The sequence below is a fragment of the Oryctolagus cuniculus genome, chromosome 20 (assembly GCF_964237555.1).
Source record: "Oryctolagus cuniculus chromosome 20, mOryCun1.1, whole genome shotgun sequence".
Classification (NCBI taxonomy): Eukaryota; Metazoa; Chordata; class Mammalia; order Lagomorpha; family Leporidae; genus Oryctolagus; species Oryctolagus cuniculus.
In genome coordinates this window covers 12,617,549-12,644,347 of record NC_091451.1, presented here as the reverse complement: position 1 = coordinate 12,644,347, position 26,799 = coordinate 12,617,549, and the positions used below count along the sequence as shown (strand labels likewise).

At 37.5% G+C, this 26,799-nt stretch overlaps 1 protein-coding gene across 21 annotated transcripts in view; it reads right to left on the bottom strand.

Moving 5' to 3' along the window:
- GPHN (gephyrin) overlaps positions 1-26,799 on the bottom strand; it is a 566,685-nt gene that overhangs the window by 401,283 nt on the left and 138,603 nt on the right. The window lies entirely within an intron of this gene.

Below are 26,799 nucleotides of genomic sequence, written 5' to 3'. Positions count from 1 at the left end.
CTCAAACACTATTGGTGGAAATATAAACTAGTACAGCCAATATAGAAAACAATATGAAGAATCCTCAAAAAACTGAAAACAGAAATAGTAGATAATGTGGTAGTCTCAATACCAGGTATACATTGGGAGGAAATAAAATCATATGAGAGAAACCTGTATGTCCATGTTTACTGCAGCACTTGTCAAAATAGACAAGTTGAAATCAACTGAGATGCTCATTAATGGATGAATGGATAAAAACTATATGGTACACAGGTACAATGGATTATTATTCAGTCACAAAAAAGGATGAAATCCACTCATTTGCAGCAACATGAGTGGGACCAGGGGTCACTATGTCAAATAAAGTTACCTGGGCACAGAAAAACAAGTATCACATTCTTTCACTTATTTGTGGAATCTAAAAAAGTTGATCACATAGAAGCAGAGAGTAGAACAGAAGTCAATAAAGGCTAGGAAATATATGGACAGGGAGGAGACAGAGAAACTGGAAAATGAGTACCCAGATACATTTGGGAGGGGGAGTAGTTCTAGTTCTGTATAACACAGTAGAGTAACTCTAGCGTATAAAAATTAATTTTACATTACATAATAGAGAAGAAGATTTTAAAGGTTTCCAAAAAAGAAATGATAATATTTGAGGATATGGAAATGCTAACTACTTAGATTCATTTCACAGTTTATACAGTTATGAAATTATAATACTCTATCCCATAAATAAGTATAAATATTATATGTCAATTAAAAATTCAGGCACACACATAAAATCTATGACAAATTCCTAGTACTCTCTCATAACAAGGTACCCCAGATCCTCTGGTATACATACTGCCCTGCAGTAGCAAGCTAAATAAATCTAACTTTGATAATTACAATATAGTGAACATGCTTACCAATATTATATTAAGTCTGTTTTTTTCCCATTTTTTTAACCAAGAGTGGCAAAACTCATGACAGTCCTGGTGATCACTAGCTGGCTGGCTTTGATGAATGCAAGTTCCAGCAGAAATTTGAAGTTGTCTTCACTTTAATAACACAATCTTGGAGAAGAGCAGAGCAGATTTACAGTGTACTCTAGAAAATTTTCTACCAGAATCTTTGGTTCCATACAAAAAATGAGACTGTCACTCTTCTTTCTGACAACCCCTTGACTGTTAGTGCCAACTGATATATAATAACCTTTATTTTCCATGTTTTTTTCTCTCTTCTGTTGTTAAATTGATTCATCTTAAAACTGTAATCATAAAATATTCTAATTCAAATTCTCATGCAAGGTAAACATACACAAAAACAAAAAGATCTTTGATATTGTGTTTGATGAGTTTTAACATATTTATATAATACTTGTGAAACTCTCATCCAAACAACATACAATGATCTCCCACCCCCTTATCCCTGAGGACATGCTTTAAACTCCCAGGGTGGGGGGCTGAAACTGCAAATATTACTGAATCTTGCGATTTTATACTTTTTCTATGGGAGCTAAGTACTTATCACACACTGTGGTCACAAATATTGCACTCTGAAGTGCAGCAGAAAACTTTTCTTCACAATTTCACAGACAGATTTGTTCTTAACATAGGTCTTAACAAACTCAACATATGATTTATTTTTTTTCTTAAAAGTAAAAAGCTAAACTTTTCACTTAAAGGAGGCGCCCTGCCATCATAACTAACTTCATGAGTTTGGGCCATTATTAAGTAAAATAAGAGTTACTTGAACACAAGCATTGTGCCACTGTGAGAGCTGATCTGATAACAGGCAGATAGCATATACAACATAGGTATGCTTGACAAAGGGATAATTTACACTAAGAGAGCAAAAGAGTACAATGGCATGAGATTTTACTATGCTTCTCAAAATGGTGTGCAATTTAAAAATTATGAATTGTTTATTTCTGGAGTTTTCTATGTAAATTTTTGAACTGCAGTTGATCATGGGTAACTGAAACCAGAGAAATCAAAACCATGAATAATGCTCTGTACAGACTACTGTCACTACTCTAGAAATATTCCACATTCCTCTTTCCAGTAAATTCCCTCCCTATCAGTCACCTACTTCCACATTTCTATCGCCATAGGTTAGGTTTTAAAATCTGTGTTATATAGTTTATCCAGCTTGTTTTGGTTTTTAGGGTGAGACTGCCCCACCTTATGCACATAAACTGAGTATTAACTCTTGAGTTTTAAACACATAATCAGTAAACTGTTTCTAACAATTGTAAAGTAGTTATTTTCTGTTAGTCCTATGTATTTTTCCTGTTCACAGGGAATTTCTGTTAACTGTAAACTTTTATATATATGTGTGTGTATATATATATTTGACTTCTTAAGGAAATATTCTATATAAATACAAAGTAGTAAAAAACCTAAAATCATAATATCATCAACTAGCATACTGCCCAATTTCTAGCTACTAATAATCAAAGCTCCTATAACAGACCTGGAAGATTACCCTAACAACTGTAATTAAAAACAAGTAAAAAGATTCATAACTAGATTGACTTACTCCTCACTGGAAATAAGAAAGGCAGTAAGTCTTTATCAGAACACATCTTTAAAACATCACCATCTTCTAATTCAAATTGATTACAAATTTCATGGTTTTTTTTTCTGAATTTCAAAGAGCTTCTATTTCGGTTATTATACCTCTACTGATAAATGAAATTCTGAGAGCTCGAAGCATTAATTATTCCAGGTTTTTCTGGAATAAACTCCCCCCAAAAAGGTACATTGTTTAAGAATAATATGTTTTCATCAACTTAACAGGAATCAGATAAGGCATATTTGAAAAGTCTTACAAAGAAGTATTTACTTTGGGGCACTGTTTAATAATTTATGCTAATTTTAAAACACCTATTTATTTCTTTTACTTGAAAGAGTATCAGTCTAGGCCGTTGCTGTGGCTCACTAGGCTAATCCTCCGCCTGTGGTGCCGGCACCCCGGGTTCTAGTCCCGGTTGGGGCGCCGGATTCTATCCCGGTTGCTCCTCTTCCAGTCCAGCTCTCTGCTGTGGCCTGGGAAGGCAGTGGACGATGGCCCAAGTGCTTGGGCCCTGCACCTGCATGGGAGACCAGGAGGAAGCATCTGGCTCCTGGCTTCGGATTGGCGCAGCACACCGGCCGTAGTGGCCATTTGGGGGGTGAACCAACGGAAGGAAGACCTTTCTCTCTGTCTCTCTCTCACTGTCTAACTGCCAGTCAAAAAAAAAAAAAAAAGAAAGAAAGAAAGAAAGAAAGAGTATCAGTCTTTTTTTTTTTTTTTTTTTTTGACAGGCAGAGTGGACAGTGAGAGAGAGAGAGAGAGAGAAAGGTCTTCCTTTTGCCGTTGGTTCACCCTCCAATGGCCGCCGCGGCCGGCGCGCTGCGGCCGGCGCACCGCGCTGATCCGATGGCAGGAGCCAGGAGCCAGGTGCTTCTCCTGGTCTCCCATGGGGTGCAGGGCCCAAGCACCTGGGCCATCCTCCACTGCACTCCCTGGCCACAGCAGAGGGCTGGCCTGGAAGAGGGGCAACCGGGACAGAATCCGGTGCCCCGACCGGGACTAGAACCCGGTGTGCCGGCGCCGCTAGGCGGAGGATTAGCCTAGTGAGCCGCGGCGCCGGCAGAGTATCAGTCTTAATTTCATCTCTTTTGATCCCCAAAACTTAAAGAAACTGATTGTAGTCAAAGACATTAGCAATAATTACAATGCTATGGATCAAATCTTTTATCATGGTATATTATAAATGTCATGGCAGAGAGGCAATTTGAATAAAAAGTGTTAGAACTTTATTAACCTATTAAACACCATGCATACATACATGACCAGCTTGCAATTTTATGCCAAATATTTAAAACCTGAAATATTTTAAAAATGGAAGCTTCAGTGAAATTTTAGATTAATACACAAAAACTGAATGAAGTATTCAGTATTTACAAGAGAATTGTAGGGAAGGAACAATAAAAACTGAGTAAAAATAGTTATACAACTCTACTGCCACATGAAGCACATTGTTTTCCAATGAAGGCCATGAATATGAGGAGAATGCAGAAATAAATACAGATCCAGCTAAATCAAGAGTATAAAGAGTAACAGCATACACCTTAAACTTGATCGTTGTGCAAGATTGACACTTGCTAGCTGTGGCGCCCAACTCAGGCTGCCTTAAAAAAAATACCATAGGCTGAGTGGCTTGCATGAATAATAGTATTTCTTACAGTTCTGGAGGCTGCAAAGTTCACTGAGATGGTGGTGGCATGATCAGGTTCTGGAGAGGGCTTTCTTCCTGGCTTGCAGACAATCACCTTTTGCTGTTTTCTCATATAAGGTAGGAGGAGAGGGAGGGAGATTCTCTTTTTTAAAAAGCAACAGCCCTATTCCTATCCAGTCTGCTATGGTGCCTCAGAGCTCCCTACACACCAGGGATGGATCTCACAGCAGGATCAGAGGGTGCAGTATAGCATAGACTGACATTCTGACATTGCAAACATCTAGCTGAGTGAAGTGCGCTGGCACTGAGTGCTCTCTCTGAACACTGAATCATCCAGTACCCTCCAGTGCAGTAGAGGGTAGGAGTCTAAACCCCCAATCAGCTCCAGCATTCACCTCCCCAGACAGTAGCCAGAAGTGCTGCACCATGCCCACATTAGGTCAAATTAAAATTTCCACCCAGGCTGTCAAGCTCAGTTTCAGTTTTAAACTTTTATACTAAACTGCCTAATATATTTTCTGTAGATAGTATTTTAGTATAAATCATTAAGTTCCCAGCTATTCTACCTTAGGCAGATCTGTGTACAATGGATATAGAAAAAGCAGTATGAAATAAGAAAAAAAAATAGAGAAAAATAGTATTTTTCATGTTCTATAAACAAATTCATACACAAAGTGCTATTTTTATATCCATATATATGTGTAAAAGACATATCACGATCTGACTAACAGCTTCTGAAATGTGATGATGTCTAAGATTAGATTCATCCACAATGTTAGAGAAAAGAGATTTCTCAGATTTTAAATGCCAGAACACATTCTGGGATTTATAAACATAAAAGAGTAAATGATGGGTAACTGGAATCTATTTAGCATATATTTGTATTTGTAAAAGCAATTCTAATATCTCAGCAACTTAATATAATGTTGTCAATTAACTTTTTAATTATAAATAACTGAAAATCCAGGGTAATTTATGAGAGTAGTATGCAAAGTACATATATTGATATTAATAATCTCCATGCTGTTATGTGTAAGCACGCAACTGACAATAAGCCTCACAAGGACAACTCCAAATATATCTTTCCTGCTCAAAAACTTTCCTCTTTGTCTTTCAAAGCTTCCCTTCAACATAGCTTCCCACTACTTTTCTTCCCATACCTAATGCCGAGGATACTCAAATTTCTCCAAACAGCTCCTATTCTTTGTCATTGTAGAGGCAGAAAGAGACATGGACAAACCAAGAGTGCACTATCATCTGGTTCACTGCCCGAATTCCACAAAAGCAAGGGCTGGGAGGGGCAGAAGCCGGGATCCAGCAGCCAGGAATTCTAGCTGGGTCTCCGATGTGGATGCTACACAACTAAGTATTGAGTCATCACCACATGCTACCTCCAAAAATGTGCATAAACATGGACCTAAACTGGAATCAAAGGTGGAAACTGACCCCAACATTCCAGTATGGCATGCAGGCATCCCAAACAGCAGTTTAATCTGTTACACTAAAACCTCCATCCCCTATTTGTTCTTAAAACAGCTATTACAGAACTGAGTATAATATTCTAAGTTTAGTGTGCTGAGTACAGATAACGGCCCACTAAATTAACAGGTAATCTAGATAATACAATTCCACATACTAGTCTAAAGCTTTGATTTTATTTATTTATTTATGATTTATTTTATTTACTTGAAAGAGTTACAGAGAGAGTTAGAGACAGAGAGAGAGGTCCTTCATCTGCTGGTTCACTCCACAGATGGCTGCAACGGCCAGAGCTGAGCCAACCTGAAGCCAGGAGCCAGGAGCTTCTTCTGGGTCTCCCACGTGGGTGCAGGGGCCCAAGGACTTGGGCCATCTGCTACTGCTTTCCCAGGCCATAGCAGAGAGCTGGATTGGAAGTGGAGCAGCTGGGACTAGAACCGGTGTCCATATGGGATGCCAGCACTTCAGGCCAGGGCTTTAACCCACTGTGCCACAGAGCCAGCCTCTGCTTTTATTTGTTGTGGCTTACTCGTATGCAGTTGAATTATCATTGGTTCACATTACGCTTAACTAAACTCAGTAGACTTATTTCATAAAACTGCATCTATGCTGGCAAATAGCATCTTGTATTTGTGATACATATTTTTGTTCTCACTGAAATGAGGTTATTTTTATGTTTCTATCATCCAGCCTATGGAGATCACTGACAACTGATTAAATATATTTCTAAAGTCAATAATCCTCCAATATCATATAATAATGACATCTGATAAATAAATCTTCCAAATCTTGTGACTAAAAATGTTGAACAACACACAACAAAAACAGAAAAACTGTATAACACTGAAGATTTTCTTCCAGTTTGACATTAAATTAATAAACAACAAATTTATATACCATTTCCAACCACTCATTTAGTCACAAGGACATAGTAAAAAGTCTACTATCTTAAACAAGATTCACTCTTGTTAGGATTTCACTGATTAAATCATAAAGCATGTCTATCATCGTTTTTAACATCATTATTCACATTTAATATTTAAAAAGTATTTTGTCTTAGAAACTCTGAGTTAAGTATAGCACTATAATTAGGCTCATTTAACATGTGAAGAAACTGTCTCTGAAAGATTAAGTGGCTTAGCTATTGTGGGGAGCAACTCGGACTAGACTAAGTTACTGGAATTAAGACTTATTCTATGCATCTGCTCTCCCACAATATGGCGCTGGGAGAGGAGAAAACAGCTTCTACACAGCTGCCTCCAGTTCAGCCAATAAACTGTAGGACTTGCTCCTGATTGGAGAGCAGCGTACTCGGCATGTGGGCAGCCGAGTTAGGATTGGTGGAGGAGGACTATAAAGGAGGAGAGAGATGGCATGTACCAGGAACATCTAAGGGGAACACCTGTGCAGCCCCCCGAGAGAGCCGGCCGGCGGTGTGCCGCTCCCCTGCGGAAGTGGGGAAAGTGGCCAGGGGAACCGCCCTTCCACGGAGGTGGAAGGGACGGCAGCCAACCTGGGAAGAACCAGCAGCAAACCCGGGGAGGGCCGAGCAGACGAAAGAACAGCGCAGGGTCTTGTGTTGTTCCTCCACGAAGAGGGGGAGCGACAGCTATCATGCTACATGGAATATATCCACTAAACTATAGGAAGTATACATTGTAGCTCTATACTCTTCCTCAACTTGCAAGCGTTACAGAGACCATGAAATGCCTCCCAACATTCTTAGTCCAGGTCACAATGAGTTGTTTTCTTTATCATGAGTCAAACTTTTTCTGTAAGTAATCAGATTCTAAATATTTTGGGCTTTGTGTGATATATGGAACCACTGTATCAGCTGTTAAAGAGACAAAGCAGCCATAGGTAATATATAAATACATGAACAAGGCTGGGCTCCAATAAAACTATTTAGCGTTCATTTATCATTATCTTACCAACAATAAACATATTCTTTTTTAAAATTGCAGTCTCAATAAAGAATAAACATATGTATTGGATAGTCACTAGGATTCACTGACTTTTAAAGAATATGACATTACCAAAATTTCACTAAGATTACTGGAACTCATAAGAGAGTTTGGTAAAGTTGCAGGATATAAAATTAACACACAAAACTCAATAGCCTTCAGATATACACACAATGCCATGGCTGAAAAATAATTCGTAAGATCAGCACCATTCACAATAGATATAAAAAATGTTAAATACTTTGGAATAAACTTAACCAAGGAGGTAAAAAATCTCTACAGGAAAATGACAAAACATTAAAGAAAGAAATAGAGGAAGATACAAAATAATGAAAGAATCTTCCATGTTCATAGGTTTGAAGAATTAAAATCATCAAAATCTGTATATTCTCAAAAGCAATTCACATATTTAACGTGATTCCAATAAAAATATGACATTCTTCTCAGATCCAGAAAAAAATGCTAAAATCCATATGGAAACAAAAGAGATCCTGAATAGCTAAGCAATCTTAAACACCAAAAACAAAGTCAGAGGCATCACGATAACAGATTTCAAGACATACTACAGGGCAGTTATAATCAAAACAGCCTGGTACAAGCACAAATATAGACATGTAGACCAATGGAACAGAATAGAAACCCCAGAAATCAATCCATGCATCTACAACCAACTAACCTTTGATGAAGGAGTAATATTAATCCCTGGAAAAAGGACAATCTTTTCTTTTATTTATTTATTTATTTATTTTATATATTTTTTTTTGACAGGCAGAGTGGACAGTGAGAGAGAGAGGCAGAGAGAAAGGTCTTCCTTTGCCGTTGGTTCACCCTCCAATGGCCGCCGCGGCCGGCGCGCTGCGGCCGGCGCACCGCGCTGATCCGATGGCAGGAGCCAGGAGCCAGGTGCTTTTCCTGGTCTCCCATGGGGTGCAGGGCCCAAGCACTTGGGCCATCCTCCACTGCACTCCCTGGCCACAGCAGAGAGCTGGCCTGGAAGAGGGGCAACCGGGACAGAATCCGGCGCCCCGACCGGGACTAGAACCTGGTGTGCCGGCGCCGCTAGGCGGAGGATTAGCCTAGTGAGCCGCGGCGCCGGCCAAAGGACAATCTTTTCAACAAATGGTGCTGGGAAAACTGGATCTCCACATGCAGAATTATGAAACAAGACCCCCACTTTACACTTTATACAACAATCCACTCAAAATTGATCAAAGATCTAACTCTACAACCAGAAACCATCAAATTACTAAAACATCAGGGAAACTCTGCAAGACATTGGCATAAGCAAAGACTTCGTGGAAAAGATCCCAGAAGCACAGGCTATCAAAGCAAAAATTGGCAAATGGGAATGCATTAACTTGAGAAGCTTCTACATTACAAAGGAAACACTCAGCAAAGAGGCAACCAACAGAACAGGAGAGAAAAAATCTGCAAGCTATGCATCTAATAAAGAGCTCAAGAAACTCAACAACAACAAAACAAACAATCCAGTTAAGAAATGGGCAAAGCACTTGAATAGGCATTTTTCAAAAGAGGAAATCCAAATGGCCAACAAATAGATGAAAAATGCTAGGGATCACTAGCTGTCAGGGAACTGCAAATCAAAACCACAATGAGATTTCACCTCATCCATTAGAATGGCTCTCACACAGAAATCAACAAGAAATGCTGGCAAAGATATGGGGGAAAAGGTACCCTAATACACTGTTGCTGGGAATGTAAACTAGTACAGCCATTGTGGAAGATAGTATAGAGATACCTCAGAAAGCTAAAAATAGAAATACCATATGACGTACCAATCTCACTCCTTGGAATTTACCCAAAGAAAATTAAATAAGCACATGAAAGAGTTATCTGTACTCAATTCACAACAGCTAAGATATAGAATCAACCCAGATGTTCATCAATTCATGACTGAATAAAGAAATTATGGTACTGATATGTGTGTGTGTGTATGTCTGTAACTATCTACTCAGTTGTACAAAAGAATGAAATCCTAACTTTTGCAACAAAATGAATGCAACCAGAAACCATTATACTTAGTGAAATAAGCCAGTTCCAGAAAGACAAATACTATGTTTTGTACTAACAGGGTACGAAAAAATATAATGATGAATGAAACTGAAATTTTGTTTAAATATACTCAATGAAATTAGAACAATAAAATCACCTAATAGCAAATTTATCTGAACGTATCCCCCATATTAAACAGCATGGGACTGTAACATGAGTTTCTACTAATTGAATATACAACTTAATTTTCTCCAAAATTTTTTATCTCCTTTTTATCTGTGAATCCTGTAATTTCACACAGATTTAAAATTATTTACATAATAGTAACAGTTCAAAACTAAATCAGAGGCCAAATATTATTTACAAAGTATCTAACCATGTTTTCTGATTTGAACAGTTCATATGAAGAATAACTCAGAGGATAAAATATACCACTAGTGAATTTTATCACATCACTTACAAAATATAATTTTAAAGTCATAAAAAAACCTCAGGCTAAACATATTTTTTAAAAAAAATGTAGGAGCTGGTACTGTGGTGTAGCAGAAAGCCATGGCCTGCAATGCTGGCATCCCATACTGGTGCCAATTCAAGTCCTGGCTGTTCCACTTCTGATCCAGCTCCCAGCTAACATGCCTGGAAGGCAGTGGCAGATGGCCCATATGCTTGGGCCCCCGCACCCACATGGGAGACCCAGAGGAAGCTCCTACCTTTGGACCAGCTAAGCTCTGGTTGTTGCGGCCATTTGGGAGTAAACCAGCAGATGAAAGCTCTCTATCTCTATCTCTATGTCTCTCTTTTTCTCTGTAGCTCTGCCTTTCAAATAAATAAATCTTTAAAAATATTTATTTATTTATTTGAAAGTTAGAATTACAGAATGAAAGAGAGAGATAGAGAGAGAATATGAATCTTCCATTCACGGGTTCACTCCCAGGAGAGCTACAATGGCCAGCAGTTGACTAGACCAAAGCCATGAGCCAAAAACTTCATCCAGGTCTCCCACACGGGTGGCAGAGGCACAAGCACTTGGGCCATCTTCTGCTGTTTTTCCCAGGCCATTAGCTGGGAGCTGGATTGGAAGTGGAGCAACCATGGTACAAATTGGCACCTGCATGCGATGCCAGTATCATAGGTGGTGGCTTTACATGGTATGTCACATATCAATTGTTATTGGTGACATGTAAAATCATTAAAGAAATGTTTAGGGATAGGTGTTTGTTGTCACTTGGGGGGCTGGCCCACGATACAATGGGTTAATCCTCTGTCTGCAGTGCCAGCATCCCATATGGGCGCTGGTTTGAGTCTCAGCTGCTCCTCTTCCAATCCAGCTTTCTGCTATGGCCTTAGAAAGCAGCAGAAGATGGCCCAAGTCCTTGGGACCCTGCACCTGCAAGGGAGACTGGGGAGATACACCTGGCTCCTGGCTTCGGCCTTTGGGGAATGAACCAACGGACGGAAGACCTTTCTCTCTGTCTCTCCCTCTCACTGTCTGTAACTCTACCTCTCAAATAAAAAAAAAATCTTCAAAAAAAAAAAAAAAAGAATGTCACTTGGGATACCCATATCCCATATATAGTGTCTGGGTTCAAGTCCTGACTTTGCTTTAGATTCCAGATTCCTGCTGGTGTGCACCCTGGGAGACAGCAGGTAATACTTCAAGTAGTTGAGTCCCTGATAAGCATGTGGTAGACCCAAACTGAATTCAAGGTTCACAGCTTTAGCCTGGCCCAGCTTGGCTGTAGCAGGTATTTGGGTAGTGAAGCAAAGATGGAAGATCTTGATCTCTCGCTGTCTCTCTCTTTCTGTCATATATATATATATATATATATATATATATATATATATATCTCACTCTCTATTAAAATAAAAACTTTAACAAAATATTTAGTTCAAAATTTCCAAAAGTTCTTTGAAATAGGCTATGTTTTCTTTAAAGATTTATTTTTGTTTATTTGAAAGAGAAAGGAGAGGCTGAAAGAGAGAGAGATAAAAAGAGGTGTCTTCCATCTGATGGTTCACTCCTCAATTAGCCACAACGGCCAGAAATGCACCAATCCAAAAACAGGAGCCAGGAGCTTCTTCCAGAAAGGACTTGGTCCATCTTCTACCTCTTTCCTAGGCCATAGCAGAGAGCTGGATTAGAAGTGGAGCAGCTTAAGACTCAAACCAGCGCCCATAGGGGATGCCGGTACTGCAGGCGGCGGCTTTACCCGCTCTGCCATAGGCCAGCCCTGAAATAGGCTATGTATTAAATGGCATCTGATAAAAAGAATACTTTTTAAAACCATTCAAAAAGACAGATCTGGGCTGTAGATCATAGCTCATCAAACCATATTCTAGATCATATTTTCAAATTATATAATGTCTATCCAGTACAAGAAAGGAGGCCAATATAACAACAAAAAAAATCCGGAGAACACAACTACACCAATATCTTTAATTCTGTTTAATCTCAATGTCACAAGTATACTCAAATCCACATTTCATTTGGTTCTTTAAATACTTACATACTTCCCAGCAACTCTTTAAAATAAAACTCTTAAATTTCACAAAACCTAATACTACTCTGAACTTATATATCATGCTACATAACAAAGGCAAATTATCAATTCAGTTACATAGTAGACACTCAAAAATATTTCTTGTTCAATGAAAGTCATCACTAATAATACAATTCAGATAACATTTAACGTATTTAGTTGATCCTGAAGTAGATTAACTAAAAAATGCCTCAGTATCTATGAAGATATATAACTGCATAGTAAGGGATTGGGTACAAATACGAATTTCTGCGATGCACATACAGGAGCAAAGAAAACTATACATAGGGGTTGGGTGCAGACACTGTAACACAGTAGGTTAAGCCAACACGTGGGTCACCTATATTCCATATCAGAGTGCCAGTTAGAGTTCTGGTTACTACACTTCTGATCCAACTCTCTGCCAATGTTACTTGGAAGCTGCATATACTGGCTGCCACCCATATGAGAGACCTAGAACAAGTTCCTGGCTCCTTGTTTCAGCCTGGCCTGGCCCTGACTTTATGGTCATTTGGGGAGCAAACCAGTGGTTGAAGAGATTTCTCTCTTTCTCTCTCTTTTATTTCTTTTTCTTTTTTCTTTTTTTTTTTTTTTTTTGACAGGCAGAGTGGACAGTGAGAGAGAAAGAGAGACAGAGAGAAAGGTCTTCCTTTGCCGTTGGTACACCCTCCAGTGGCCGCTGCAGCCGGCGCATCCCGGCCGGCGCACCGCGCTGATCCAATGGCAGGAGCCAGGTACTTATCCTGGTCTCCCATGGGGTGCAGGGCCCAAGCACCTGGGCCATCCTCCACTGCACTCCCTGGCCACAGCAGAGAGCTGGCCTGGAAGAGGGGCAACCGGGACAGAATCCGGCGCCCCGACCGGGACTAGAACCCGGTGTGCCGGCGCCGCAATGCGAAGGATTAGCCTAGTGAGCCGCAGCACCGGCTCTCTCTCTTTTATTTCTCTCTCTCTCTCATGGTGCCTTTCAAATGCATACATAATAAATCTTTTATTAAAAAAAGAAAAACTACACATGTATCCTGATATAAAATATTAATATATAGAAATTTTCTATTTATGATACACAAATAACCGACAAATAAAGTATCAGTTATTGATAAATTTTATGTGTACTTGAAAGATCTTTACTCCACAGTTGTTGCTGTTAGTATTCTGTGTAAACAAGGTCAAATTGTTTACCACTTTATTTAAATCTTCAAATGATTCTTTTCTGATTTGTTGCATCAGCTATGAGAAAGTGTCTTAAAATCAACAGTGACCATATACTTGACTATTTCTCCTTTTAGTTCTTTCAACCAACTTTTCCTTAATGTATTTTGAAACTCTTATGAAGTGTAAAAAAAACCTAGGACTATTAGAATTTATGGTTGGATTGACTTTATTGCCATTATGAAATAATCTCCTTTATCACGACAGTAGTTCTTGCCTTAATGTCTACTTTGGCCTTCTAAAATAATCACTCTTGGTCAGGCATTCAGTGAAATGATTAAGAGGCCATTTGGGTGCCAGGATCCCATTTTCAGAGTGCCTGTGGTCAAGTTTTGCCTCTCCTTCTGATTCAGCTTCCTGTTAATGCATACCCTGGGAGGCAGATGACTGCTGAAGCACTTGCATCACTGCCAGCCATGTGCGACACTCAGATAGTGGTCCTGGCTTTGGTGTCACCCAGATCTGGCTACTGTGGGCATCTGGGGAGTGAACCAGCAGATGGAAGATGTCTGCCTGTGTGTCTCTGACTCTCTCCATATGTATTTCAAACAAATCAAAGTAAATTTAAAAAAAGAGAGAGAAAATAACAAATGATTACAAGGAATTGGAGAAATCTTCATGCATTGTATGAAGGAGGGGTCTTCATACATTGTTGGTGGAAATGTAAAATGGTATAGTCAATATGGAAAAAAGTAAGCAATGTCTCAAAAAATGCAACAAAGATATATATATATATATACATATATATGTGTGTGTGTGTATATATATATATGCCTTTTTTCAGTATATTGACAGAAACATGAGAAAACAGGGAATCTAACAAACATTTATGAAACCATTTTTGTACATAACAGTATTATTCACAACAAAGTGTAAAAGCAACCAAAGAGTCTGCATAAAGATGAATACAGAAACAAAACACAGTATATCTACACAACGGAATATTATTTAGCATTTTAAAGAAATAAATTTTTACACAAGCTGTGGCATAGACAAATCTTTGAAACCACTATATTAGGGCCAGTGCTGTAGTGCAGTGGGTTAAAGCCCCAGCCTGTAGCACTGGCATCTGATATGTATGCCGGTTCCAGTCCTGGCTGCTCCACTTCTGATCTAGCTCTCTGCTAATACGCCTGAGAAAGCAGAGGAAGATGGCCCAAATCCTTGGTACCCTGCATCCAAGTGGGAGTCCTGCATGAAACTCTTGGCTTCTGGCTTTGCATCAGCTCAGCTCCAGTCACTGTGGCCATTTGGGGAGTGAACCAACAGGTGGAAGATCTCTCTCTCCTCTCTGTCTATACCTCTATCTGTAAATCTGTCTTTCAAATAAATAAAATAAATCTTTTTTAAAGAAAAGATAACACTATATTAAGTCTGTCACAAATAAAAAATATTGGATGATTCCACTTATATATTTATTGCAGTCAAATTCATAAATACAGAAAGTAAAAATGCTATTGCCAAGAGCTAGTACAAGGAGAAATGGAAGTTAGTGTTTAATGAGTAAAGAGTTTCAAGTGGAACTTGAATGGCGATGGTAATTACACAACACTATGAATGTATTTAATACTGTCAACTTTAAAAATGGTAAGGTGGTAAATTTTATACATATTTCATACAATCTCTAAAACTAAAAAAAAAAAAAGCCTCATCTCTTCAGAAAACATTTTTGGCACTTCCTCAAAATGTTAAACCTGAAGTTACCATATTAACTGGCAATTCTACTGGCAGATTTATACCTAAGAGACAAGAAGACAGACTTTCACACAAACACTTATATACATATTTCATAGGAACATTATTAACTATAGCCAAAAAACAGGGGGAAAAATGCACATAACTAGCAACTGTTGAATGAGTAAATGAAATGCAGTATGTCCATAAAATGGAATACTATTAAGCAATAAAAGTGAAGTACTCTTACATGCTACAACACAGATGAGTCTTGAAAATATGATGTTAAGTGAAAGAATCCAGTCACAAAACACAATTGTGTCATTTTATTTATGTGAAATATCCAAAATAAGCAAATAAAGACAGAGTTGATTAAGGGTTGCATATGTGAAAGATGTTGGGATTTATTTTTGGGAAATGAAACTGCTGTAAAATCAACAGCAGTGATGGTTGCACAACTTTTACCAAACCCATTGCAATGTAAACTTCAGGTGTTGAATTGTATGGTATGTGATTATATCTCAACAAACAATACAGCTATTTAAAAAAATTCCTTGGAAGCAAAGGTATTGTAGCTGATCAGACTCTATCTACACAACCCCTTCCAAAAAACAAAAGTGAACTCACAAAAATCAGTAATATAAAAAACAGAATTTCAGCAAGTCTCATCCTCTTCAGTGACAGCCAGACTATATCCAAAATAATGTGTTCAGTTCTTGCTGTTATGTTGAAAGAGAGGCACTGACAAACTAAAACTTATTCTGAGTGTCTTTCTTATATCCAACTACCTTGAATGCCATAATATCTGAATAAATGAAAGATTAAACTAAACTTAAAAGTTACATATAATGTATATAAGAAATTATCTTATTTTACCTATTTTTTATCAAGATGGACAACTGATCTTCGGACTGTTTCTTTTGTTTGTTTGTTGTTTTGTTTTATTTATTTGACAGGTAGAGTTACAGACAGTGAGAGAGAGAGGGAAAGGTCTTCCTTCCATTGGTTCACCCCCCAAATGGCTGCTACGGGTGGTGCTGTGCCAATCCGAAGCCAGGAGCCAGGTGCTTCCTCCTGGCCTCCCATGTGGGTGCAGGGGCCCAGGCACTTGGGCCATCCTCCACTGCCCTCCCAGGCCGCAGCAGAGAGCTGGACTGGAAGAGGAGCAACCAGGACTAGAACCAGGCACCCATATGGGATGCCGGCACTACAGGCGGAGAGTTAACCAAGTGAGCCACTGCGCCGGCCCCTGGACTGTTTCTTACTAGCAATATCTACTCCTTTCCCAAGATATTGTTGTTCACAGAGGTATCCTAGAGTGAAAAACAGTAATCTCTGTTGTGTTGTATTCACTTGGCCCAAAAATTACAGCAGGGACCATGCATACTTTATTCATCATCATTTTCGAAGATCTGTCATATTAAGTGACACATAATAGGTACTCATAAATATTCATTTATTGTTCTAAACTTTCCAAATTAATGGCTCTGTGATAGAAAAAAGAAAAATATTTTAAACTTAGTATTTTAAAATTCCATAATTGCATTTCATCCATTTGAGCTGAAGCATTTGAAGACTTAATTATGATACTTCAGTCTAACTGGACTGTAAGAATTAACACTCAAAGCCAGGTAACTAAGTGAGATGCTGAGCAGAATATAAATGTCATCTCACCCCACACTCTGCAATCACGTGTTTTCTACCTCTAACTATGCTGTTAATCCACGAAAGAGAAGATAAATTTAGACAAAGAATACCATATTCTTAACATGCTTTTTAAGCCGTTGCCTTTTAAGAAACAAGATAATTTAAGTCTGAACTACTCACAATATTTTTTTCCTCTACCAAAATTATAGTATGAAAGTTTTTCTCAATGTGAGCTGTTCAGAAAGTACATTCAGCTGAAAATATTTGCAGGGATCCTCCTGATTTCTTTTGGAAAGAACTGAATCCTTTCTTGGTTACATCTGTTCTGGGTATTCTGAGCAGCAAATGACTCGAAGTCAAACCATGGAGATTACTGATGTTACTTTTTGCACTTCACTTAGAACTAGATCTCTCAATATCTCATAGAATTAATCACAATGTATAATGATGATTAAAATTTAAATACAGTCATCAGGTCACCAGAAAATACATCAGGTTGGTGTACTGAACACCAACAGAGTGCTGAATGCTAATACAAAACTGCCTGAAGAGTAGAGAAAAGGCAGGCATTGCCAATGTACATTCACTACACGTTGAATCTGTTACTCCTTAGTCCATCCATTACCCATTCTTTCATTTAGTAACTAAATTGCTCATTCACATATTCATTTCTTTATTTAAGGAGTATTTCTATGTCTCTACTGTATATTAAATGCTGTAATGGGTGGTAATGACACAATAAAACACAAGCACACTCTCGGCCCTAAAGAAGGCTGTAATCCATTGACAAATACAGATCATTTATACACAATTATACCATAAAAAGTTGTGGTGCATGTTTAGAAAACACATTAGAGTATTGTGAGATCATGGAGAGAAAAAACAAACTGTCCATTCAATCAGTCTTCTGCCCTAAGTAGATTGAATTAAATTTAAAAATTAGCTTTCTGTCTAAAGTTAGCTTATATTTAATTTCTCTCAGATGGCAAAAAAAAAAAAAAACATTATGGTAATTGTCATTTACTACACTATCTGAGAAACAGCTGCCCAACAGTGTAGTATTATGGGAATTTCCCCAGCTGGGTAGAGTTAATTTAATTTTCCATAATCTTTCAGAGAACAGTATTTTAGAAATTTTAAACTCAAAACATCTAGAAAAGAAACAATTAGTATCTTCTAGCTTTTCTTCTGGCATTTTCTTACTAATTTTGGCTGAGTCACAAGCAGGTGTTTCTTAAGGGGCTCATTAGGGAAGCAAACTTATGTGGACTTCTGATTAGCAAACCTCTTTGCCTGCCTGTTTGACTCTTCCCACTTCATAGCCAGCAATCTTCCACTGAAAATTCCATAAAGGAGTCCACACACTGGACTTGATGTGGAATAGGCAGGTTTCATTCAGATCTGCTGAATTGAAAGTCACTGCAAGCTCCCATATATAATTCTATGCTCCTATATGTCAGTCAAAACATTCCCTTTCCTGGGACGCATTTGCTTTATACAGGACCTAAGGGCAGAACACCATGAAAATCTGGAATCTGAGCTCCACATGGAACCTCTGGAGGTGCCACATAATTCCTAGGTGGCTTCAGGCCAGCAGAGGCACCACTTCCTACTTCATAAATGAGACCATCAACTAGGAGGGGTGCATGCTCCCTCTCTTGCTGCAGAACAGGGCTGGAGGTGGAACATAGGTTCCCCTTCTCTCTTTTCTCTCTCATTCCTACTCTTTTCAGGCAAACTTTTGGCCCAATGCCAACTCGTGATGGGTATTTCTCCACCTTCTTAAGCGTCTAAGTGTGTTCACCTTCTCACCTTTTGAATAAATTCCATTACCACTTTTGCACCACATACATCTCTGCATTTAGAATGCTTGTCTGGGTGCAATGTAAGAGCCTGGAGTACAAGTTAATAAACCCCATGCCCACACCAAGTTCAAGGAGCATTTTGCCACTGAGGCTTTTTTTGTGAGGCTATTAAGTCTCATTCTCACTTTTAGTCTCTATAGTTTCATTGATCATATATCAACATAAATTAAAAGCAAATAAAACCAAAGTCTATTACTCTATCTATGAATATATACTGGCAAAATACTCATTTTAAAACATTTATTATGAAAAAAAAGATCAAAAAAGCATTTTGCATGGGGCCAGTGCTGTGGTGTAGGGTTAAAGCTCTGCCCGTGGCACTGGCACCCCACATGGGATCCGTTTTGAATCCTGTCTACTTAACTTCCCATTCAGCTCCCTGCATGTGACCTGGGAAAGCAGTGGAGGATCGCCCAAGGCTTGCTCCCCTACACTCGCGTGGGAGACCCAGAGGAAGCTTGTGGCTTCTGGTTTCAGATGCAGTCATTTGGGGAGTGAATCAGTGGATGGTGGGTCTTTCTCCATGTTTCTCCCTCTCTGTAACTTTTCCTCTCAAATAAATAAATAAATCTTATAAAAAAAAAAAAAAGGAAAAGTGTTTGTGTCCAGGCCATACCAAAAATCTGTGTTTCAAATAAATAAATCTTAAAAAAAAAAAAAAAGTGACTACAACAACAAAGTCAAAACTAAGAATGGGAGTGAAAGCACAATATGTAGATGTCAAGTAGCTTATAACTGTAGATTTTTATGACTTTGGATAAACCATAAATTGAGTTTCAGATTTTACATCTCTAAGCTAAAAGAATTAATTCAGTTTGATTCTCCTGGTAAGAAAGAAAATTCAGCGGCTGGTGAAGTACAGCAGATTAAGCCATCACCTGTGATGCCTGCAACTCATATGGGCGCTAGTTCAAGTCCCAGCTGCCTCATATCCTATACAGCTCCCTGCTGATGGCCTGGGAAATCAGCAGAAGATGGCCCAAATACTTCCCAAGTGGAAGACAAGGATAGGGTTCCAGGCTTCTGGCTCTGGCGTGTAGTGGCCACCTTGGGGAACCAGTAGATGGGAAACCCCTCTCATATCTTTAACTCTGACTTTCAAATAAATAAATTTTTTTAAAAAAAGGAAAGAAAGAAAGAAAAGAACATACAACCCAATCAAGACTTCACTGAAATCTTGGAAGAGTCTGAGAAGACAGCCCAGTGAAATTGTGCTCAAACTCCTGGCTTGGAGAAATAACAAACGCAGGTTTTTAAAGCTGATGAGTTTATGATGATTTGCTATATCACAATTTAAAAGTGATTTAAGTAGATAATGCAATCATGGATATCAAAATTTAATCATTGACTTTAAACTGCCATATCATCATTCATCATCAGCTAAGTAGATTTCTAAGCAGTGTAACATATTCATGAAGTTTCCCTTCCTTCTCATAGTCAATCTCTTTCCTCCTAACACCTTTTTTCCTTAATCCCCTTCTTCTTTTCTTCCACCCTGCCATTCTGCTAGCCTTTTTTCCTTTCTTCTTTTCTTTTCCCTTTCATCCTATCATTTTTCTTTCTTCTTCCTTCTTTCCTTCCTTTCTTAACAAAAGCTTCATGGGGAGGATCATCTCCTTTTGAACACTTCATCAGTGCTTCCACTGATTTTGTGTGTACAACACTATTCCTCATTAAAGTGTCATAACAGAATGGTGATTACGGATGCTTGACTCCATTTTTCTTTTTGGTTTATGGTGCTGAAGAGACTTTATGATTTATTTTATTTATTTGAAAGGCTGAATTACAGAGAGAGAGTGTGGAGGAGGTGGGGAGAGAGATCTTCCACTTGAGGGTTCACTCTCCCAAATGGCCACAAGGGCCAGAACTGTGCCAAGCTGAAACCAGGATTCAGAAGCTTCTTCTGGGTCTCCCACATGGTCACATGGGCTCAAGCAATTGGGCAATCTTTTGATGCTTTTCCCAGCACATTAGCAGGGAGGTGGATCAGAAGTAGAACAGCTCAGGCTACACCACGAAGAAGGACTCTGAAGATCTACTTTTTAAGAAAAAGAAAGCACGGAAAAATAGAAAAAAACCTATTGTTATTCTACAAATTGAACAATAACCAATAGAACAATCAATTCATCTGAGCCATTCACATTTACGTATATGTATTATATAATCACTAATATCAACAAATAGAGAATAACTACTATCAATTTAATTATACAATCCTTTAAAATTATCACAGGTAATACTACCAATATCTATCTAATTGAGATACTGTGTACAGGTAAGTAAAATGTTCTATTTTGAAGTAGTAACAATTCTTGTTCATGCATAAATTCTTCCTTAACAACTAATCAATAAAGTGGACATCTGTTAGCTTTTATTACTCTCTGAGCTCACCTTCTCCTCTACATACTTACAGGTCTGATCACAGGTATCTGCCCTATAATTAGTCACTCAATATAGCCTATTCCTACAACCACAGCGATTGGCTGAGCTATGGTCAAACAAGATAAATGAAATTATTACTCTCTCAAGGATTTTAAAGTTGATAGAGACCATTGAGCTATAAGGAAGAAAGGAGAGGGAGCAGAAGAAACAGAAGAGAAGAGGATGGCAGAAGGTGAGAGAGACCCAGATGCAAAAATCCAATAATTTTATTTCTTAAGGTTCACGAAGCTAACCAGGCATCTGAAACTTAAGATTATGTATTCCTTACTAATATAAGTCAATCAAGTCCCAATCTGCTTTTTAAGTTAGTTTGAGTTAGATTTCTGTACATCGAAAATAATAAAATTAACTACACTGATATATTCCATTAAAAAACTTAAATAACAGATTGCCTATCTATATGCCTCAAGAAAAACACATAGATACTATTCATCTTGGATCACATTTTCCTAGTTACAAGAACTATATTTCTTAAACTATATTGCTAAAGAACTTCAGCATTTCCCAAAGATTTCTGATTAAATAGGTTCTAAAATGAATGAACCCACTAAAAATTAAACCTATATTCTTAGAAATACTTGGAAATAAAGAAATGTCTTCTAAAAAGCATAGTATATCTATCTATAGTTTTATAGTTTCAACATAGAATAATGTATATATTTTATAGTGGCACTAAAAACTATACACATTTTAGAACAGGAAGTATATAACTCAAAACAACCTGATAATGACAAAAACTTATATTTTGAGATAATTTTGAAAACTGTCTTAGATTTAGAAGAACTACTGACAGCATGGCAAAATGAAAAATCCATAATGTCTAAAATACTGCCATTGGAAAAATTAATTTCTATACCAAATGAAATTTATCTATAGAAAAATAAAGGATAACAACATAAAAACTGTCTTATTTTGTTTAATACATGTTAAAAGCCTCAAAGACACTCTAAAATTAAAATTTTATAAGTAGTCTCAAAAAATTCATCTACCTGAAAATGCAGTATGAGAATGTACAGCTCTACAGAAAATAATCACCTGAGAAACCAATGTTTATCCTCTGCTGACTGGCATTTTTAAGAAATTCAATTCACCATAGCAACCTGTCTTAACACCAGCAGATAAGTACAGACTATATTTAGAGATGATTGCTTTCCAGACAGCAATCCTGCCGTTCCTTCATATTTAATGGCATGATCCCAGGGACTAAAATATCACTTAATCAGATATACTGTAGTGTGAAGACAGGTATCCTCAGGGGGAAAAGGCTATGTTTCAGAACCACCACAAATGATAACATTTGTAGAGAAGTACATAAAAATAAACACAATTTTCATGTTTAAGAAATTTACAATTAGATAACAACTATTTGTCCAATTTTACCTTTGTTCTTACACAGAAAACACCATTATAAAGCACTAATGATCCATAATACCCAAATATATTTCAACCAGCAGGCTGTTGTTGCTGTTTAGTCAGTATGCTACATTTCCAAGCTGTTACCCACTAACTAAAAAGAGAAAAACCAAAAAGTAATCCTCTATGATATAACAAGAGCAGTTGTAGTACAGAAGTCAACACAAAATGCTTCAGATTAATTTCTTTTTTTTCTTTTTTGACAGGCAGAGTGGACAGTGAGAGAGAGAGACAGAGAGAAAGGTCTTCCTTTTGCCGTTGGTTCACCCTCCAATGGCCGCCGCGGCCGGCACGCTGCAGCCGGCGCACCGCGCTGATCCGAAGCCAGGAGCCAGGTGCTTCTCCTGGTCTCCCAGGGGGTGCAGGCGCAAGCACTTGGGCCATCCTCCACTGCACTCCCTGGCCACAGCAGAGGGCTGGCCTGGAAGAGGGGCAACCGGGACAGAATCCGGCGCCCTGACCGGAACTAGAACCCGGTGTGCCGGCGCCGCAAGGCGGAGGATTAGCCTAGTGAGCCGCAGCGCCGGCCCAGATTAATTTCTTAAATTGCTATGATTACTAAATTATTACAGATGTATTTGTGCTTTATATTCTTCTTTATATTTTTATTTATTTATTTTTTTTATTTTTTGACAGGCAGAGTGGACAGTGAGAGAGAGAGACAGAGAGAGAAAGGTCTTCCTTTGCCGTTGGTTCACCCTCCAATGGCCGCCGCTGCAGCCGGCGCACCGCGCTGATCCAATGGCAGGAGCCAGGAGCCAGGTGCTTTTCCCATGGGGTGCAGGGCCCAAGCACCTGGGCCATCCTCCACTGCACTCCCTGGCCATAGCAGAGAGCTGGCCTGGAAGAGGGGCAACCGGGACAGAATCCGGCGCCCCGACCGGGACTAGAACCCGGTGTGCCGGCGCCGCAAGGTGGAGGATTAGCCTATTGAGCCACGGCGCCGGCTTATATTCTTCTTTATAATAACAGTGAAGCAAATTTCTAGTTTATTAAATATAGTTTTATATAGTTCATTTCCCATAATACCAGGATATTATAATGGTCAAACAAAGAATATCACTTTTTCTTTAGATAAGTTACATGAAAGTTTTTATTAAAGAGAATGCATTGAAAAGGAAATAAAGTTAAATTAAAAATACCAAGACCGCCCATTAGGATGGGTCATCATACCCATTAGAATGGATACTATATGTATTTTCAAAAATCTGTACTGGTGAAGATGTTGAGAAACTGGAACTCTCATACACTGCCATTGGCAATGTGAAATGGTACAGCCACTAAAGAAAACAGTTTGGTTTTTATGTAATTTTATTACAATTAAAAATAGAATTACTATATGATCCAACAATTCCCTTTTTGGCTGTGAGATATTTGCACACCCATGTGATTATTCACAACAATCAAAAAGCAGAAGCAACCCAAGTGTCCACTGATGGATGAATGGATAAACAAAATGTGGCACACACAGAAAATGGGGAACTTTCCCCATTTGACCAAAAGGAAAATTACTAACATCCTATATCTGAATTACGCTTTTGGCATTCAGAGATGATCAGTTCTCCTACAAATTAAATGATCCTTTCTATGTCTTCACAACACATATCTAAGAACGTCCTTTTAACAGCCTTTGTTAATTAAAGAAGACAAGACACATCCATACATCCTCAATCAGCAACATCCCCACGTATACATAATCACCATCAGCATTGTGAATAATAGAGATTTCTCTAGTTCTTTCCATTCACATGTTCCCATTCTCTTTTAATTCTTAAATATTCAACAGCTTTTAAAATATCCATAAATGAGTCAGAACTCAAATAATCAGTTATGCCAGTTTACAAAAAATAAGAAATCTTAAAGCATAAAAATGGTAATGTTTTTATCTCTTACATTCAGCAGAAAGTCTACAGGGACTTGAAAGTATTTATGAAAATTACCTCTAAAGAGAACATACCTGAACATAATTCAAAATAGTTATTTACATAACCTTTTTGCATATAGTAGTCATGTCTATAGAAGAAACAGCACAAATGATATTTTATTATTTAAATAGCATGCATCTCTCTGCTTAAAAAGTAATTATATCATATAAAGTTATGGTAAGAATTTACATGAAAATTATGTAGTACATTAGCTATGTTTCTAATATGATGACAACATCAAGTTCAACTTGACAACTTTTTAATACACTATTTAGAGACCACAACTGCAATAAGATATCTTACAGCACAACTCAGATTAGCAAATTATATAGTAAAAGAAAGCAACCTTGGATTTATAAGCATAAATAGAAAATAATATATGAAAATAAATTATTTATTTCAAAATTTAGCTTACATGAAAATTATTAACTCAAATAAAATTCATAGACACATTAATCAGCCAAAAGTAAATGTCAAGTTCACTTACTTTGTCTTATACTTAATAGATATAGGATTGTATTTGAAACAAGTATTTTCAGGGTAACCAAGAAAAAAGGCCTGTAAGTATCCACTTCACCTCAACCCTGCTAGAAGTTGGAAATGCTCCATTATAGCAGATCATAAGTTAGCAGCAAGACCAGAAAGTGTTGCTTAGAGATTCGCAACTTTCTCATATTTCCTTTTTCCCAGTGCATTCCTCCATTGTTTTTACACTGCTCACTCATTCAAGCCCAGTGGTTCATTTTATTACTACGAAAACAAAATCTTGCAGTATGCATTGTAAAGGTTATGGAAATTACAGAATGCCTATCACATTATCCCACAAGCTTGACACAGATTTAGGGTATGAATTAATCACTTTAAGTTCTGCCTTTTTAAGGTTCCCTGAGGTAGTAACCACATCATCTAATTCTGAGTGCTTTCTGTTGAAACATCATTTTATCTATATACTTGATTCAGTTTTATTTCTGTGATTTGTTCATAGAAATTATGCATTTGCTTAACTATCTGATGAAGACACACAACACACTGCTCTGAGTGTCAACAATGACCAGAAAAGCCTAGGTTTTCCCCAGCCTGCTTTTTCTACTTCTGCTATCCTAACTTCCTTTCTAATATCACTATTGCTTGAAATATCTAATTCTCGTTACCATCAATTCCTTTCAACATCAGTAGCTCAGGTGACTCATAATATGTATCTTTAAGGCACATTAACAAAGAATGTATTTACTTTATACACATTATTCTAATATTTTTATTTAGTGTATTTATTAAAATAACATATTTATGCAATTTTAATAACCATTAAAGTACTTGTATTTTTTGAGAGGATTACTGTAAAAAGAGAAATTTCAGTGACTATCCTTATCAATGTTGCAACATAAAGAATTTGACTTCATGTAGAACCAAGAAGTGTACACAAATCAATTTTAAAAATAGCAAAGATTTATATCAAGAGTTTGGTTAAGAAAGATACCTGGTTTAAGAAAACATCTTCATCAATGAAGTATGTACTAAGTGAATACTGTAATCAGAAAGGAACTCAGAATAAACTATTTCTCATCATAACAACTAGAAATAATGCACCACACTGGACATGTCTTTCTCTAAAGGATTTTACCAAGAAAGAAATATATCTATAAAATAATTGTATGAATTTGAGTCATTATGGTACATCTTAATAATTCTTGATAAAGAAAAAACTTTTTCCAAATCCAAACAGGCAGAGATCAAAACAAATTATTTTACCTTGAATTCTAATATTTATATACTCTAGACTAATGCCAAGAGGCTAAGTCAAGTTAAGAGAATGCTACTGAATTAGTATGTCTGACTGTTTTAAAACAGAAGTTATTTTGTGCATCCAGTAAAGTTATCTGATATGAATTTTTCTTTTATTCTAGGATAAAATTCAGAATTTACTAGTAGTTTGAAAGATGAATATGATTCTACATATTAGGAAGAAACACAAAGCACTCAAAAAACTAGAGTTCATTACTGTATTCAAGTATAATTCTCCACAGCTTTTAAATAATTAAAATCCTTATGGGCAGATTTTAACATATTATTGTATTAACAAATATAATCATATTTGACTAAACATACACCAAACAAGTAGAGCACTAATGAAAAAACCTTTTCATTCTAGTGGGAAAAATATTTTGATTATGTAATTTCCTCCCATATCCATAAGGAAAATAAAATTCTTCATGGAAATGGTTCAATGTTTATTTACTAGGTATGTGTACATTACCAGAGAATAATTTTATTCTTGGTTAAAGGCAGGGCTGAAAGGATAGCTGTTAATCTTCACAGGACTAAAATTTTGGAGAAAGAACACTGTCAATGTTTGAGTGAAGTAATAGATGGAAAAAAGATAACAAAATGGAAAGAGTAGGAAAAGCAATCAGAACTAATTACATTATAAACTTC